Source organism: Oncorhynchus gorbuscha, linkage group LG05 (genome assembly GCF_021184085.1).
Source record: "Oncorhynchus gorbuscha isolate QuinsamMale2020 ecotype Even-year linkage group LG05, OgorEven_v1.0, whole genome shotgun sequence".
NCBI classification, from domain to species: domain Eukaryota; kingdom Metazoa; phylum Chordata; class Actinopteri; order Salmoniformes; family Salmonidae; genus Oncorhynchus; species Oncorhynchus gorbuscha.
Genome location: NC_060177.1, coordinates 85,945,075 through 85,959,192, shown reverse-complemented (window position 1 = coordinate 85,959,192; position 14,118 = coordinate 85,945,075). Strand labels below are relative to the sequence as shown.

Here is a 14,118-nt window from a genome sequence, read left to right as displayed (position 1 = left end):
ATGACACCGTAGTGTCATCAATGACACCGTAGTGTCATCAATGACACCGTAGTGTCATCAATGACACCGTAGTGTCATCAATGACAGCGTAGTGTCATCAATATGGCTGTTCTCAAAAGTGTGCTTCTGCCATACCAGTGTTAGTGAATATGCCAAAAGGCCAAACCACATGTTGAAAATTGTGCTGATATATATCCTGTACCAGCCCCATTTCCCCCACCTGCTGGTATCGGCCCGTGACTTGCTTGTGAAAAAGCACACTTATGAGAACAGCCATAATGATGACACCGCTGTCATGATAATGATGCATCGATTAAGATACCTAACTAAGCGCTTGCATAGCATGACATGAATGCGCTATAGATTTAAGCTATGGATGTATTTCATTAACTTGTGATAATGCTGTTATAACACGATCATGAGACGCTTCTGGATGTGTATTCAATGCATAAACTTCAGACATTTGCATTTCTTGTATGACATGAAAATAGAGCTCTTGGAATGCAATGTATCGTGTCATGCATCAAGCCTCACAAATTGCCAACGTCTGCTGCTGAATTCTGCCTTGCTTTTGATGATGTCATGCATCTTTAAATTCCTACTGGTCATCATTCCTACACTGCACAACAGTCATTGGTGTGATTTTTAACTCACTCCAGGAGTCGGATAACAAAATCAACAGACTACTAGGCAAAGAGACAGTGACGGTGAAATGTCTCTCTGAAGGTGAACCGTGTTATTTTCATACTGGTCTTCGGGATTCATTCATTAATTCTTACCAGGTAAGTACACTATTTAAATAATATAATTTTATTGTTTTTTGGTGCCTTTACTGTAGTTACCATGCTTTGATCCAAGATCACTTGTTGAATGATTACAGCTAAGCCAACCTCACACGAAAACCCCATTGATTACAGCTAAGCCAACCTCACACGAAAACCCCATTGATTACAGCTAAGCCAACCTCACACGAAAACCCCATTGATTACAGCTAAGCCAACCTCACACGAAAAACCCGTTGATTACAGCTACAGAAGTAAAGTGTACTACAGCTTTTTAGACTTTTTCTAAAGTCTATTAGGAGTGGTGGTCCAGGTCTGAAAATATTTCATTTTTCAAACACCTGAAACATATTTTTCCTGCGGTCTAGAGCCTTAATTATTATGCCTAATTCTATGTAAATATATATATTTTTCTGCATAGGTTATCTAAGCATGGCTCTTTACATGTTTCATTTTAATTAATGATGCACATTGATTCTGTAACATCTTAAATGTAACTAAATTAAATCTAAAATGGAATCTACGTAATCCCCACAAGTAACTATTTATCACGAGAGGACCATAAAAAAATAACTAGTAATCCTGCATACTCCAAGAAAGGTTAAAATCTCACCTTTCTGCTAAAAAATAGTTATACATTTGAGGTGTCGTCACTTTTGAGGACACAGGCTCAGGTACAAGGTACAAATATTATACAAACATGTAATATTTTATATGCTGTCAGTAGCTGTGAAGTAGGGTTCAGTTAGGAGTCGATTAGCAGATGGAAGAGCGAACAAAATTGTAGGAGGGATGTCCAATTGAACCTGAGCTATCATTTAGTGCATTTCGTTCTACGGTATCTACCACAGGCGACCTCTCTTTAAGGCTAGGGGAAGCCTAACTTTCTCTTAAATACATTTTATTGAACTGCCAAAAGTACATAGTCTAATTAGCTTACTCCTGTCTATATATAAATCAATAAAATAATTTGAAATAGGCTACTAAAGCATGATTCCACCACATTCACTTATTTAAAAAAGTAAGTTGTGCATTATTATAAATCACATTGCCTATAGTAGGAAGGAACGGCAGCACGTGCAGTATGGGCAGATTGTTGAGTTATGCAAGGCATATTGCAATATATATATATTTTTAAATACAATCGCAGATACACGTAGTTTGGAAAGCAAATGGCTATTGCTGTAAAGAGGCAATGAAAAGACTAATCTGTCTTTTAGTAATCAACATTCTCAACAACTTTATAGCCTATCTTATTGGCACCAATGGAGATCGGCCAGATCCCTGTTTTCGGGAATTTCCTCCTCTAGATGGACCTCGTGTTTTATTTGCGTCTGTGGACACCCCTTCAAATGAGTGGATTCGGGCAAATTAAGAGTAGGAAAGGATGATACAGTGTCTGTTTCACCAGTAAGTACAGGTAGCAGTGTTAAAAAAATCCCCTGCACAGTCTAACAATGTTCTCATGGCTTCTGGAAAGAAATGCTTTTGGCTCAACCAGTGTCGCACAAAAACTTTCAAAAGGTTTCCCCCACTAAGCAACAAGTCAGAGGCCGAGCCTTCTCTGGGCTCTCCTCCACCCATTACGGGGTCTGAGCCATCATTAGCTCTGACAAATTGAAAACCCTAGTTATTCTAGACACTAAACTTTTTATTTATGCTGACAAACACATTATTGCTCGTTGTGAATTTAGTGTCCTTCAAATCAAATCGATTTACAAAACCCTTTTTAACAGATGTCATAAAGCGGTATAAACGGCTGCGTGGTCCCATGGTGTTTATACTTGCATACTATTGTTTGTACAGTGGTACCTTCAGGCGTTTGGAAATTGCTCCCAATGATGCACTGTCACGATCGTTTGTAGAAACGGACCAAGGCGCAGTGAATGTTGAGTTCCACATAATTTATTAATAGTGAAATTTAACAAACACAATAAACAATGGAGGAACCATAACTACAGCGGTGCTACATAGACTTACTCAAATACAATATCCCACAAACACAGGTTGGAACAAACACTACTTAAATATGATCCCCAATTAGAGACAACGATTACCAGCTGCCTCTAATTGGGAATCATACAAATCCACAACATAGAAACATGAAAACTAGAACACCCACATAGAAAATATAAACTAGACTAACCCCCCAGTTACGCCCTGACCTACTCCACCATATAAAATAAATACTCTCTATGGTCAGGACGTGACATGAACCAGACTTGTGAAGGTCTACCATTTTTTTCTGAGGTCTTGGCTGATTTATTTGTATTTTCCCATGATGTCAAGCAAAGAGGTACTGAGTTGGAAGGTAGGCTTTGAAATACATCCACAGGTACACCTCCAATTGACTCAAATTGTGTCAATTAGCCTATCAGAAGCTTATAAAGACATGACATCATTTTCTGGAATTTTCCAAGCTGTTTAAAGGCACAGTCAACTTAGTGTATGTAAAATTCTGACCCCCTGGAATTGTGATACAGTGAATTATAAGTGAAATAATCTGTCTGTAAACAATTGTTGGAAAAATGACTTGTGTCATGCACAAAGTAGATGTCCTATCCGACTTGCCAAAACTATAGTTTGTTAACAAGACATTTGTGGAGTGGTTGAAAAATGAGTTTTAATGACTCCAACCTAAGTGTATGTAGACATCCGACTTCAACTTTACTTTGCACACAAACCACTTCTCGTTTGTAAGTAAGAAATCATGAATGTATTGACTTGTGAATGCCTTCGTTCAAAGTTTATCTCTGTCGGAACCAGCCCTCCTTAGGAAGGGTGATGGGTTTTTCAGCGACACGCTTGTAAGGCTCTGATTGTCCGAAAGGGGTCCCCACTTTCTCTTCTTCTACTGTTGTTCACTCTGGAAAATGCTCATTGAAAATGTCACACCTTGATCTGTTTCACCTGTCCTTGTGATTGTCTCCACCCCCTCCAGGTGTAGCTTATTTTCCCTAGTGTATATATTTCCTGTCTCTCTGTGCCAGTTTGTCTTGTATGTTTTTCAAGTCAACCAGCGTGTTTTCCTGTTCTCCTGCTTCTATTCGCCTTTGCTAGTCCTCCCGGTTTTGACCCTTGTCTATTTTCTGGATTCCGTACCTGCCTGCCTGACCACTTCTGCCTGCCCTGACCTCGAGCCTGCCTGCCACTCTGTACCTCCTGGACTCTGAACTGGTTTTGACCTTTTGCCTGTCCAAGACCATTCTCTTGCCTACCCCTTTTGGATTGGTTAATAAATATCAAAGACTAAAACCATCTGCCTCCCGTGTCTGCATCTGGGTCTCGCCTTGTGCCCTTATAACTACTGTGATTTGAGAAGAGTAGAACAGGGGTCCACTTAAATTTGCTATTCTAGATACTCTTCTTAGGACAGCTAATCAGCTGTATCAGTGATTGTTTGAGAGGGGAGTTTCTTGCCTCTTCCTTGTGTTGATATTCACAGTTCATACCACTTTAGACATGGGCTGCAGCTTCCCGTCTTTCCTGGTCTGTCTGGGAGTATTTTGTCTTCATCTCGTGTTGAGGTTCAAAGTTCCAACTGTTTCAAGCGTGTAGCTACCGCTTTGTGTTTTTCTGGTTGAATGTTAATTTCTTTACCAATCCTTTTATGTACTCAGAGAGAGGGCGGTTCCGTCAGGGCGACACACTCTCTGATTTCACTCGGGGTGTGACTACTTATGGCTTCTAAAATCACATTCATATCTTAACGAAAATACTTGGATAATTTTGTATATTTCATATACAACGTGAAGGATGGAAACTTGCCAGATAAAAGGAATGTACTTTTCAAAGTTAAAGTATTTCCTTTATAGCCTTTTTAATGACATCACAAAATAAAAACCAATATGACATTTCCCCACATTCTTATGTTAGAAATATTGTTCCAGTACACGCTTTAAAAACTCTTTCGGCAGGAAGAATGTCTGTATAAACAAAGGAACATTACTTTTGTTAATACTGGAGCGGGAGACCTTAGATCTCCTCTCCTTTAATTTACGACGAGGTGTGAGCTGTCAACCCCCACCAGCTCCATCCTCCCATCTTCTGTGAGTGAGAGAGTTCTGGTTACTGTCATCCATTGCCAAGCTGATCTGACTCATTGGATCCTCACAGGACATTCATGACATCTCTCTGATCATGAAACCAAGATTGAACTCTTTGGACTGAATGCCATAGAGGAAACATGGCACCATCCCTACAGTAAAGCATGGTTATGGCAGCATCACTTGTCAGGATCGAGGAACAGATTAATGGAGCAAAGTACAGAGAGATCCTTGATGAAAACCTGATCCAGAGCACTCAGGACCTCAGACTGGGGTGAAGGTTCACCTTCCAATTGGACAACGATCCTAAGCACACTGCCAAGACAACGCAGGAGTGGCTTCGGGACAAGTGTCCTTGAGTGGCCCAGCCAGAGCCTGGACTTGAACCCAATCAAACAGCTGTGCAGTGACGCTCCCTAATCCAACTTGACAGAGCCTTAGAGGATCTGCAGAGAAGAGTGAGAGAAACTCCCCAAGTACAGGTGTGCCAAGCTTATAGCTTCATACCCAAGAAGACTCGAGTCTAATTGCTGCCAAAGGAGCTTCAACAAAGTACTCAGCAAAGGGTCTGAATACTTATATAAATGTGGAATATTTTTAATTTTTAATAAATTGTTGTCCTACGGTGTGGTGTTGTCCTATGGTGGGGACAGTAACATTAGTAATCTAAAAACATTATACTTTAAAATGTTTGTTTTTTTATTTGTGTTTTTTTCAGTTCACATCCGAAATGGTGTAATGAGGTGTCCACATGCTATCAGACGTTTGGAGTTCCAACTGGAACATTTAATTTCAATGACCCTTCAAGTTGTAATTTCTAGTGGGAAACTGAGTTGCTGAATTGTGAAGTTTTACCACTGACCTTTCACTTTTGCAACCCAAAAATTACAACAAATCTGTTTTTGACAGTAACAAACTTATCAATGTGGATAATGTAGCTCCATTATCCGCTAGTTTGGCCATATTGTCAATGTTAGGCAGTCTAGCTAACTTTTAAAAAATTTGCAGCAAAAATAGTTCGCTTTTCTAGCTAGCTAAAATCTTATTGGTTGAATTATTGATCTGACTTTAAAAGCACTTGACACAATCATGTCAGACTTACGACCTACTTCCTGTAAAGTTACCTACTTCCTGTAAAGTTACCTACTTCCAAGGAGCAAGTGAACTCCTCGTGTTTCAGACACACGTGTAACGAATGTCGTCGGGATAAGGAGAAGGTGAGGACCAAGGTGCAGCGTTCTACGTGTTCATCTTTATTTATGAATGGAACACTGAATGAAAAAAAACAACAAAAGAGAATGAACGAAACCGAAACAGTTCTGTCTGGTACAGAATACAAAAACAGAAAACAACTACCCATCAACACAGGTGGGAACAGAGTACCTAAGTATGGTGTCCAAACAGAGGCAACAATTGACAGCTGCCTCTGATTGGGAACCATACCAGGCCAAACACAGAAATACAACACACAGAACAAAACAGAATGAAAAGCATAGAATTCCCACCTCAACTCACGCCCTGACCAAACCAAAATAGAGACATAAAAAAATAACTAAGGTCAGGACGTGTCAGCATGTATATCTCAGCAAACTAAACTCTCGTGAGATAAACTCAGCTATTTGTGTTGCTATTTAAGTTCACACAACACTGTTTTTCAAATTCAACTCAAACCGAGGAAGAAAAAAACCATTGGGTTAGTGGAGTATTTGATGTCAGCTCAACAATTTCCCCATTTTAAATCCAGCCAATAAGGATATTGCTACATGGACTTTTTCTAAGTAACTTTTTCCTCTAAACAGTGTATATATATATTTTTTATTGTATATTTGTCATTCATGTATAGCATCTTAATGCTTTTGGGCTGAAATCACAAACTAATTAGAATAGAATATATATCTCAGTAACTGTAATTGCCAAAATATTAACATGATTGAATGTAGATAGTTTTTACTGTTTTATTCTAGTTGCTGTGGTTTGATTAGGCTACATCAGAGGGATTACACTGTTTGTTTGCTTCTTATAGAGGGAAGTCAGAGACGCCAGAGAGAGAAGGAAGAAGATGGGAGAGGAATGCCCATTGACCATGGCTTCCCATCCAGAGGAAATAGAACGTAAGGTCATTCTTCAACTACTTGTAGTGAATAATAACAACAACACAGATTCCATTGACTTCATTGTTATGCTCATTAAATTGTTATTTTTGTCGACAGTGAAACACTGGCCAGTGGCTTCCCACCTCAACCCAGGTAAAGTTCATGTCACTGTCACTATATCAATTTGGTCTTCATCTCTAACAACCTAACAAATACCAACACATAACAAATTGAGCTAGTTGAGGTACCTAGGTTGGTCAAAACAAATCTGAATATATGTTTGTGTGAGCATTTAAATAAAAATGTTTCTAGCTAGCTTGGCAAATGCAACCTACTGCTACACAAGAAGAGTCTACAATGGATGTGAAATCAACAAAATCCACACATACGTACTTGTCAGTTAATTTTATATTTTACTTTATTTTATTTTATATCAGTCAAATATTCAAGTAAATGGTGGCCAATCTTGAAAAAAAGGAGGTGTAATCGAGCTGTATTTTCGCACTGTAATACATGAAGCAGGCTGTGCTTGACCCCCATCTGGGAACGGAATGTTTAGAAAGAAGCTAAATATGACATCATCAACCTCTAGAATATACTTGGGAAAAAACAAATGTAGACATTAATAAATGCATTTCTATATCTTTCAAGATGTTTTAAACAATAGCGGAAGAGTATAAAGATGGTGGTGCGGTGGCTTTCGAAACAGTGACCCCTGTCTGTCATTTAGTGTTTATGTACCTCATTAACAACCTCACTGAGTTTCCCTGTTCTTATTTTAGGTCCTCTGAAGACGTTACTCCACAAACTTGGTCTGGAAAAACAATATCCTAATAAACTGACTCTTAGATCTTTGCTTGAGATCAACAAGGACAGCATTTCTGATGACGCTGTTGACTCACTCAAAGCAGTACCACTGTACTTTCTGAGGAAACTATTGATTGTCAATGCAGACTGTAGGAGTTGTACATGTTTACCTGAGGATGAAAGTAGCATAGACCTTTATAGAGATGAGAATCCAGAGAATAATGAGGTAAATCTTCTAGATCTCATCACTGCACTCTTTCTCTGTGCTGACAGTTTCCTGCAGCAGGAAATGGCCCTCAAGATGTCCATGTGCCAGTTTGCTGTGCCACTCCTGCTACCCCCAGGCACTGGCAGTCAGAGCACCCTCATGTTGTGGGCCTTGAGGGCTATCCTTAAAGAGTGGCGCCCACATGCTCTATCAGAGTCAAAAGGGTTTGAGGAAGGTAATATTGTCTTTGAGCAAATACCTTTCATCTCCTTTGTCAGGCTTAAAGACTGTAGCATTTCCAAATCACAGCTCTTGAATCATATCTTTGGCCAACAGATTCACAACATTTTCCCTCACAAAGACATGGATGGAGGGACAGCTCCAAGGATGATCTCAGGTGGCTTGGTAGAGGCTTGCTGGTATCTTCCATGTGGAAAAAGTAATGGTGGTGGATTTCCGGAACCACTAACCGTTGCTAATTTGAGAGGAGATATTTGTGCTTCACAAGCACAATTTAGTTTTCTAACCCAAGTGTCAACAGCCATCTTCATCTTTCTGGACAGTGTTGATGAAGATGAGCGGAAGTTGTTGCTCTCTCTTGGGGACATGGGATCCAAGCTGTTCCTCGTGGTCAATTCCAAAGGAGAGGAGAGCCGTAATGCTGAAACGTCGGTAAATGAGATAATGGAGGCATTCAAACTAAAGTCAAACAATAAATTGATACGGAGAACAAATGCAAACCTTGCAAAATTTTCACATTCGATCAGCAAAGCCATTAACAATATTTTGAAGGAATCTACTTCAAAAATAAGCATAGAAAGCATGTCAAACAAAGCTATCGAGCTGGAGATATCTGTTGATGAATGTAAGACTGAGGCCTCAAAATCAGCAGCTGAGGAGATTGTGAAAGGCATTGGAGACCAGAGCATAGTGGATTACAAGAGGAACCAGCTGCCATTGCAAGGGGAACACTGGAAACAATTAGCTAAGCTAGAGAAAGAGGAGTGCAGGTTAAAAAACTCAGGGGAAAGCAGATTGGAAGAGTACAGAGCCAAACTCCAGGAGGATAAACGGAAGATTAGAAGAGAGCAGAACAAGTACAAGACTACCACAGCAATGGCAAGCTTTCTAGGATACCTGGCAACAACCGATAAAGAGGAAAAGGCCCTATTTCTGAAATGGTTACAGCTCAAGCTGGATATATGTTCACGGACAGACATGTCATCTCTGTGCAACAGATTCCAAGAACAGTCTTTGGTGAAGCAAGGTAATAAATGTTTGGAAGAGCTAGATCAATGTATTTTGGACTCATCTCTAGGAATCGAACATTTCATGAGAGAGATGGGACAAATCTACGAGGCATCCAGTCTTGGAAATCCCCAAGCATCAGCAGAACATTGCCCTCTACCTGCCCTGGCAGCTGAGCTACTGTTGGATGGCTATCCATTTGAGCTTTTAGATGGAGATGCCTCCAACATCCCAGAGAAGTGGGTGACTGATGTCCTGATGGAGCTTCACAGAAAGGTAGGAGAGAAGAGTAAGCTGCTTGTACTAACTGTATTGGGGGTACAGAGCACAGGGAAATCAACACTGCTCAACACCATGTTTGGTGTGCAATTCCCCGTCAGCAGTGGCAGATGCACAAGGGGAGCGTTCATGATTTTCCTCAGGGTTGGAGAGGACATGAGGAAAGACCTGCGTTGTGACTTCATCCTTCTAATCGACACAGAGGGTCTCAAGTCACCATCTCTAGCACAGCTGGATGAAAGCTGTGAACACGACAATGAGTTGGCAACTCTAGTGATCGGTCTTAGTGATATCACAATCATCAACATTGCCATGGAGAACTCAACAGAGATGAATGACGTCCTGCAGATAGCTGTTCATGCCTTCTTAAGGATGAAAGAAGTTGGGAAAATTCCAGTTTGTCATTTTGTGCACCAAAATGTGGCAGGACTGTCTGCACACAACAAGAATGTGAGAGACAGAAAATATATTCTGGACCGACTCAATGAGATGACACAGATTGCAGCTGAGATGGAGAAGCGGCCCTCTGTGAATAGATTCACTGATGTATTGGATTATGATGCAGACAAAAACAACTGGTATATTCCTGGGCTGTGGCACGGCACACCACCAATGGCACCTGTCAATACAGGTTACAGTGAAGCTGTTTTCGACCTCAAGAAGAACATTCTAGAAGTTCTTAAAACATGCAGGTATGAGGAACCTTCACAGATCCCAGAATTCATCAAATGGATGAAGAGTTTGTGGAAAGCTGTGAAATATGAGAACTTCATTTTCAGCTTCAGAAATACTCTTGTTGCTCAAGCATATGACAACCTCTGGAAAGAAATGACTCAATGGGAGTGGGAAAGCCGAAAGAACATCTATACATGGCAGACGAAGGCAGACCTACAAATCTCAAACCTTGAGGTAAACAGCTTTGAAAACAAGGCAGAAATAGAAGACTTGCAGAAATTGGCGGAATCTTTAAAATCTGAGGCATTGAAAATGGCGGCAACTCTGGAGAAAGAGATGACAGAGAAACTGGATGCATACTACAAAAAGAAAGACAGAAATGTATCCCTGATAGAAAAGAACAAAATAGATTTCTTTCATCATATCCGGGATGTTCACAGAGATATCTTAAACACAGAGAATAATAAACTTGACATGGCCGTTAAGCTTAAGATCAGCACAATCGAGGCCGATGATATTCATAGAAAACAGACAGTCATGATTGAGCAGAAGGTATTGCAGCTTCTTCAAAACTCCAGTGACAACAAAACCCCACTCTCAGACGAGCAGCTGGAAGATGAGTTTGGGAAGATGTGGAGCCGAGAAGTTGTGAAGATTTCAGGGTTGAAAGAGCAGGACATTCCTTCTTATGTTTTCAAGCAGTTGAGAGGAGATTTCTCTAATCGCAATGTGAATGAGGAGTTTCAAAATGTAGAGACTCTGACAGCCTACGGCATGGAGCCTTTCAAGGCCAGGGATAGACACATTTGTACTATGACAAAATTCAAACTGAAAATGATGATGTTTGGGAAGAAAAAAAAAGCGAAAGAAAGTTTGCAGAGATTTTCAGAGAGCGTTATTGATACCTGCAGAAGGATTATCCTAGATTCCACAAAATCCCAAACAGATTACCATGAGTCTCTTACAAAAGAAGTTCTTGAGAAGATAAACGAATCTCTGAAAGAAAACTACAAGGACCTAAAAACAAATACAAAGTTTGAGATTGACCTGAAACTGCACATATGTGGTATTGCCTCAAGGGAATTCCTTCAAATGCACAGGAATTTCCTTCTTCGCAAAGATCCTCAAAAGCGTTTGGAGGAGTCCAAGAATCAGTACTTGTCTGCTTTCATAGACTTATACAGAGAGAGAGACCATTGCCAACGCAAAGCACAGGACTTTGTTCAGCACAGTCTCCGACCAGCGATCTTACAATACATCAATAGGTTCCTTGGGACTGACATTGTAGATGAAATGGTGATAAGCAGCCACGCAGCAGAGTACAGCTCACGGGCATCCTTCCAGTACTCTATCCTCAAGGAGCTGCTGGAAAAAGATGACTTCCAGGCCTTTGTCAAATACTTTGAGAAGTACGAGATCTATGTTAAAGATTTGATATGCGAGCACATTAAAGAATGCTTTTCAGCTGAGATGTCATTTGACATGTTGAAAAACAAGAGGCTGAAAGAGATCAATCAAAAGATAATGGAGGCCATTGAAAAAGCTAGCCAACCTCTGCCCAAGGACACTAAAAGTGTCACAGAGTTTATGAAAAACCTGTGCAAACATCTTGACAAAGACATCTCCATATCTATGGACGCTGTTGAGGTGGTCCTCTTTCAGATAAGTACTACCTGCGATCGTTTCACCACGAGTCTCCGCGAGTCTCTGAGTGACTTGAAGCAGCAAATGCAAGATGAATTCTCGAAATCCATTGACATCATTGAATCCCTTTACGCCCTTCCCATCAAACCTCAGGACGAGCTCTTCATGCGTGTGTCGGGTTGTGCGAAGCAGTGCCCCTTCTGCAAAATGCCGTGTGATGCTGGAGGTAAAGAACACAGACAGCATCACGCAAATGCACATCGACCACAAGCAATGGGCAGCTACATAAGTGTTCAGACTCAAGAACTGATTGAAACACTTTGCACAACTGATGTAAACAGTAAAAAATCATTCAAAAATGGAGACACTGACTGGGAGCTTCATCCTTACAAAGACTATCGTACCTATTACCCAGAATGGAACATCCAACCAGACTCAACTGATGAGGCTTCTGACTACTGGAAATATGTCCTGGCGACATACAACGACAGGCTGGCTGTGATGCACAACGCCAAGCCAGCTGTGATCCCAGAGGCATGGAAGAGCATCACAAAAGCGCAAGCATTGGAAGGATTGAAGGTAGCTTTTGGTATAAAAGTGTAGGTAGTAGCAGAATTTGCCACCTGAGTGCCAATATGGGTGACGACTTCATTTATGAAAATCATTGTTCAGAATGTTATGCTGTGTAAATTAAAATCATGTTGTAAAATGTATTCTCTGAATGCTCAGTAGATGTATAATCTGTGTTCCAGGTACATACAGTATCTCCCATGTTTAGACAGGTTGGCCTCCCGCTAGAATGACTGTCCCATGTACCTGTTTATCCTCAGTGACAGAAAGCTAAATTACTGTAAAATAATCCCCTTTTTTATAGCTTTGTAACATGCATACCTGTGTCACTGTCCAAGGTAAAATGACTGTAAAATAACCCTCCAGATTAAAAATGATTACGCTCCATAATAGCCTAATCTGTCTCACTGTCCCAGATAATGGCATGTTAAAAATCATTAGAATCATGTTTAAACTTACTTTGAATAGGTTAGAAATATAATTTTGTTATGGCCTCTCTCCCACTCTCTCCCATGAATCGTTTGATGTTTGGGTTTGTTTTGCTGTTGCTTTTGTTTTTCTTTATTGTAAAGCGACTTTGTGTTTCAGAAACGAGCTATAAAAATACTATGTATAATTATTATTAGATGACGATGACACCTAGAATCTCTACAATGTTCAGCAACGGGAAGAGATGACATGACTGAAGAGGGAATTGATCGAGTGGCACTAACAGGTTCACCCTGATCATGTTCACCCTGATCATGTTCACCCTGATCATGTTCACCCTGATCATGTTCACCCTGATCATGTTCACCCTGATCATTACATTTACATTTAAGTCATTTAGCAGACGCTCTTATCCAGAGCGACTTACAAATTGGTGCATTCACTGATCATGTTCACCCTGATCATGTTCACCCTGATCATGTTCACCCTGATCTGATCATGTTCACCCTGATCTGATCATGTTCACCCTGTTCACCCTGATCATGTTCACCCTGATCATGTTCACCCTGATCATGTTCACCCTGATCAAGTTCACCCTGATCATGTTCACCCTGATCATGTTCACCCTGATCTGATCATGTTCACCCTGATCAAGTTCACCCTGATCATGTTCACCCTGATCATGTTCACCCTGATCATGTTCACCCTGATCATGTTCACCCTGATCTGATCATGTTCACCCTGATCTGATCATGTTCACCCTGATCATGTTCACCCTGATCATGTTCACCCTGATCATGTTCACCCTGATCATGTTCACCCTGATCAAGTTCACCCTGATCATGTTCACCCTGATCATGTTCACCCTGATCATGTTCACCCTGATCAAGTTCACCCTGATCATGTTCACCCTGATCATGTTCACCCTGATCATGTTCACCCTGATCATGTTCACCCTGATCATGTTCACCCTGATCATGTTCACCCTGATCATGTTCACCCTGATCATGTTCACCCTGATCTGATCAAGTTCACCCTGATCATGTTCACCCTGATCATGTTCACCCTGATCATGTTCACCCTGATCAAGTTCACCCTGATCATGTTCACCCTGATCATGTTCACCCTGATCATGTTCACCCTGATCATGTTCACCCTGATCAAGTTCACCCTGATCATGTTCACCCTGATCATGTTCACCCTGAGTTCACCCTGATCATGTTCACCCTGATCATGTTCACCCTGATCATGTTCATGTTCACCCTGATCTGATCAGTTCACCTGATCATGTTCACCCTGATCATGTTCACCCTGATCAAGTTCACCCTGATCAAGTT

At 40.7% G+C, this 14,118-nt stretch overlaps 1 long non-coding RNA gene across 1 annotated transcript; it reads left to right on the top strand.

The window, feature by feature from the left end:
- Positions 1-668: 668 nt before the first annotated feature.
- LOC124035295 lies at positions 669-7,944 on the top strand. Its single transcript, XR_006838716.1, has 4 exons — positions 669-782; positions 6,852-6,939; positions 7,039-7,074; positions 7,704-7,944. It is a non-coding gene; the product is annotated as an uncharacterized LOC124035295 (long non-coding RNA).
- Positions 7,945-14,118: the final 6,174 nt, after the last annotated feature.